At 39.4% G+C, this 5,235-nt stretch overlaps 1 protein-coding gene across 2 annotated transcripts in view; it reads right to left on the bottom strand.

Moving 5' to 3' along the window:
- LOC107752139 (protein FAM222A-like) overlaps positions 1–4,629 on the bottom strand; it is a 74,306-nt gene extending 69,677 nt beyond the window's left edge. Inside the window, exon 1 of one of the 2 annotated variants that reach the window (XM_016568018.1) lies at positions 4,613–4,629. The gene's annotated coding sequence lies outside the window, so the exon portion shown is untranslated. Of the gene's footprint in view, positions 1–4,497; positions 4,514–4,612 lie in introns of those variants that run through there. The other variant, XM_016568019.1, reaches the window with a different exon arrangement.
- Positions 4,630–5,235: the final 606 nt, after the last annotated feature.

Raw genomic sequence — 5,235 nt, 5'->3', positions numbered from 1 at the left:
GCACAGTTTTTCTTTCGTTTTCTTAATTTATTATTTAAGTAAAAATATATTTCTCGTATAGGCCTATTTATCGTTATATATATAGGCCTATAGCCTAGCTTTACTATGTTTTTCTCTGCTCGCAGAAGCGCTGCAGGTGCGTGATGTGATATGATTTTTGCGTATATAAAATTAATCCCCGGGAAACAAATGTTAGTATTTTTTAACGGGTCACAGACACGTATCCTTTCTAATTTAATTAAATTCGAATTTAAAATAATCTTGTCGGTTAACGGTTAATAATCGGTTAACGAGCGTCGGTTGTCGGTTAGGAAATATAAACCGAAATGAACATCCCTAGATCGAGTCAGATGTGGAAAAAGTCAACAAAAACGAGAAAGTGACAAAAAGGAAAAATTCAATAAGCTATGAAAAATGAGAAACAATGCTAAGGCCATTCAGTGACCTAAATATTAGACCGTACCATATCACCACCAGCTATTTCCCCCTCTCCCCCACGCACGCATAGCTCAGTTGAGATTAGCATTATGCTGGAAGCTCTATTTGTTTAGGTGAGCTCGAGCCACAGAGCTAATACCGGGCCAATTTGCTCAGCGGGTCACGGATGTGCAGCAGGAGTAGGAAATGAGGCAACTCTGGCCCCCGGAGGTGAACCTTTCCACTCGTACATCACTGAATGTTTTATTCAATAGAGTGGTGAGCATGCTCCTTGACAGGTGCTGTCTCCACGGGTGGAGGGAGTCGCAGCCCTCAGAGTGAGGGACTCTGCTGGGGTAATGAGGCTGCCAGGCCCTGAGGAAGGCCACATGCTGGAGCCGAGCTAAGAGCCAGAGCCCTAAGCCTCTGGAGTGATGACTTGCAGAGTGGAACGTCCACCGTGGAGCAGGGGGCCAATCGCATTAGTCAGAGCAGCGGAGAAATTACGGGGGCCTCGCGAGACTCAAATTGTGATGTATGGGGGGAGAATAAAACTCTCTTTCCTGACTGACAGACAATCAATATGCATGCTCGCGCTAGTCTAAATATAACGGGTTTTTTTTTTATCAGCTACTTATTTTGCTACGTTAAACTACTTGAGCTACTTTTAAGAATGAATTAATAATATGCCTAAGTAGAGGCTGTTTTGCATCAGATATTGATTGTTCAAGAACAATACAGCAACATCTAAAGATTTTGGGTGCGTTCACACTTGTCATGTTTGGTTCGATTAAAACTAACCCTGGTGCGATTGCTCTGTTAGTGCGGTTCGTTTAAGTAAGTGTGAACGCTGCCATCTGAACCCTGGTGCGCACCAAACAAGCGGACCAAGACCGCTAAAAAGATGGGTCTCAGTCCGCTTCCAAACGAACTCTGGTGCAGTTCGAATTATATATGAACGCAACTCGGACCAAATACTTTTAAATGAACCAAAAACAGGAAGTAATGACAAGATGTGACGCTATGCGACATGATTTGATGACGCGGTGTAACCAAACAAAATGAGCAGAGGGCAAACCTGCCATCCGAACCCTGGTGCGCACCAAACAAGCGGACCAAGACCGCTAAAAAGATGGGTCTCAGTCCGCTTCCAAACGAACTCTGGTGCAGTTCGAATTATATATGAACGCAACTCGGACCAAATACTTTTTCATAAGTAACTGTAATTTAACTAGGCCTACACATTTTTTTCTCAGTAACTGTAACTGATTACAATTACATTTATTTTGTAATTAAATTACATAATTTAGTAATTTGCCAACACTGTACATACAGAAGATCCACATCCTTGTAAATATCCTTAAACTCGTAAACCTTCAATCCATTAAGGTTGTATTATTTTACTTGCTATGTCGTCGACCTTCCTTTTAATATTGTGAAGCTACTAAAAAAGTAATCAAATCACATAATAATATGGTGATTGGTTGCAAGTTTGGTCATTAGCTGAGTTGAATATGATTTATGCAGTTTTCTGTAACTCTGTGACTTACACGCTTGCAGCCTTTTCTCAGTTTAAAATGCTGCTTTTCTGCCAGTGGGAAATTATCCAGTGTAATATGACATTTGACACAGTTGTTTTGTCTCGCACATACATAATTCATCGCTTCTATGCACGCTCATGCAGCCAGACTGCTCGCGTTCAATCTTTATTGCAAATTGCGTCCACTCTAATCAAACTTGAGCAAACACGTGCGGAATGTTAGTCGAGTCATCTGCTTATGAAATCAACAGATAAAATGCTCTCCCACACGCATGTCATAGATGGAGCTCAATTGATTACCGATGGGTTGTCCTCAGAGAGATGAGATTGCATGGTTAGCAGGAAGGAAAGAGTGGGATTGAAAGACAACATTAGACACACTGGTTTAGTTTTAATCATACACACTAAAAACTCAAAGAAGCTATTCTATTCTATTCTATTCCATAAAAGAGTAGGCCGTCTATCTCTTCCAAAGCAATTTAACCTCTTCTTAAGCTTCAGTAATTCTGACTGTTTGACATTGAAAACATCAGAGAAGGCTAGATCCTATAGGGTGATCTTATGGGGAGAAGCTGATGGCCTAAGGAAGAATTCTGACAGCAGGCTGCAGCTCTGACTAATGCCTTCTCATGCCTTTCACATCTCAGATCAGCCCAGCAGACATCCGTGTCAGGTCAGTGTGAAAATCTTTTAGTTTTGAATCAGTGAATAGTAATATTGATATGGGGGTTGCTAAAAGGCTGAGTTTTAACGAGAACATAAAAAGAAAAGGGGTTTGCTTTCTTCAGTGAAACTTCACTCTTGAAAACAACCAAAATGCTTAAAAACTGTTTATTTTCTAGCCTTTACAAAAACTGATTGTTGTGTCAGTTAAAATGCTTGAATACACCGAATACACCCAAAGCTCATTGTTAGACAAATCATATGATTTGCACTAATGGAGGATATTTGGGCTAGTTGTCAGAAGTTCATAAGTAGGGAAAGTTGTTTCATATAGTAATTTAATACAATTTATTGATTACTGATTATTGTTTGCCAAAAAATGGTTTGCTATTTTTGTACTGTACCATTTTCCATCTTTGTTGTTTCAAGTTTAGTGATTGTTTTGCTGTTTCAGTTTTGCTTAAAAAGCCTGTTTAAAGGAATAGTTCACCCAATAAATGAAACATTTGCTGAAAATATACTCACTTTCAGGCCACCCAAAATGTAGATGACTTTGTTTCTTCATCAGGACAGATTTGGAGAAATGTAGCATTACATCACTTGCTCACCAATGGATCCCCTGTGAATGGGTGCCGTCAGAATGAGATGAAACCATCACAACAATCTACAACATGACTCCAATACATCAATTGATGTCTAGTGAAGTGCAAAGCTGTGTTTTTGTAATAAGCAAATCCATCATTAATATGTTTTTAACTTCAAATCGTTGCTTTAAAATATGAGTCTTCTATCCATAATATTGATTTCTCCAGTGGAAAAAGTCATCTGGTCTGAAGAGAAATATGCACAGATCAACAAGTGAGAACAGTCCAAAACAGTTCTAGGTGGATTTTGATGTGAGATGACAACAGGGGATAGACTTTTTTTTAACTGGAGGAAGCATTATTATGGATAAAGTTTTAACGTTAAAACACTTTAATAATAGATTTGTTTCTTACAAACAGCTTTTCACTTCACAAGACGTCAGTCGATAGACTGCTAGTCGTGTGGATTACTAGTGGATTATTGTGATGTTTTTATCAGCTGTTTGGACTCTCATTCTGACGGCACCCATTCACTGCAGAGGATATATTGGTGAGCAAGTGATGTAATGCAGAATTTCTGCAAATCTGTTCTGATGAAGAAAGAAGCTCATCTACATCTTGGATGGCCTAAGGGTGAGTACATTTTAGCAAATTTTCATTTTTGGTGAACCTTTCCTTTGTCAGGTTCCACTAAGACAACATGCCTCACTACTTGTCAATATGTGTGTTGTCTTTTTACTTTCCAAACTAAAGCCTAAAATGTGTTTTAACGTCATTATTGATGAGGACGGTATGATCTTTGAATAATATTGATCTTTAAATGCAAGATATTTCAAGTGTACCTGACGTATACTTGCAATAGTTCCACTTTAGCACAATCAAATATACTTCAGTATATCTTTAGTTGGACTTCAGCACTACTTCCACACAATAAAAGTGCAAAAAGTATAGTTGTTCCACTTTAGCAGACCTTAAGTATACCAGTGTAGTATACCAATAATACAATTGCAGGGCATTTTTATTAAGTACATAAATATGTAAATGCATTTGTAGTATACTTAGCATGTTAGTGCTAAGTGTTTCACTAGGGAGTACAGAACTAAACTTATATTCAGTGCAGATTAAAAAGTGTGACAACTAGCCCTGGTCTCTTTTATTATCTATTATTTGTGGTTAAGGAAAATATCAGTGCATGTGTATGGGTGAAATAAACCTACAACTCTCTGCTCTCTGATTGATGAGATTTTACTATACAGGAAGGTTGTCTCAGTAAATAGCATTTATATGACTCACCAGCTTCTGAGATGCACAATTGCAAAATGTCCCATCTGTGATTTGGAAAAACTGCTCACTTGACATTTCTGCTGCATTGAGGAATTAAATCTGAACTGAAGCAACCTTCTTTTACCCTCTTCCTTGATCTTTCCCTCATCTTGTCCTCAGCCTTATGTTTCAGTTTGTTCGTTTGGCGAAGTAAGGCAGTTTAATTGAGCGAGGTTCGAGTCTTCACAAACTGCAAGGTAACAGAGAGAAATCGATGGAAACAGAGGCATGGGAAAAAGAGATAACATTGATTTATCTACCATCGATAGGGCTGGATCACTGAATTCCGCTGCCAGGTGAAACGTGTGCTGTCTGCCAACAGGATCTGAAAAGGTGTCAGGTGGTCAGAGGACACAAACAGAATGAGGGAGGGAGAGAAAAAGAGAGAGAGAGAGGGAGGAAGAGAGACTGAGAGCGCGAGGGCAACGTGATGATGGAGAGCATGGAGGAGGGCAAGGGCAAATAGATATCAAGCTGAAAAAAAGAGCTGCTGATGTGATCTGATGAGATTGAGAAATAGGGAGTCGGGTTTAGGGTCACAGGTATCACACACACACACACACGCTGCAGGTGGCTGATGCCACTAGATGAGAAAATAATCCCAAAATGAACAAAGGCCTATTTAGGACACTCTAAAAGTTCAAAGGGCAAAAGGCAGAGTGGTCACCATAGTAACAGGGCTGCAGGAAGTACACACTCTAGGTTTGT

The sequence above is a fragment of the Sinocyclocheilus rhinocerous genome, unplaced genomic scaffold, assembly GCF_001515625.1.
Source record: "Sinocyclocheilus rhinocerous isolate Xijiao unplaced genomic scaffold, SAMN03320098_v1.1 scaffold1312, whole genome shotgun sequence".
Classification (NCBI taxonomy): domain Eukaryota; kingdom Metazoa; phylum Chordata; class Actinopteri; order Cypriniformes; family Cyprinidae; genus Sinocyclocheilus; species Sinocyclocheilus rhinocerous.
The sequence above is the reverse complement of the archived record's forward strand: the minus strand, read 5'-3'. Positions and strand labels throughout refer to the sequence as shown.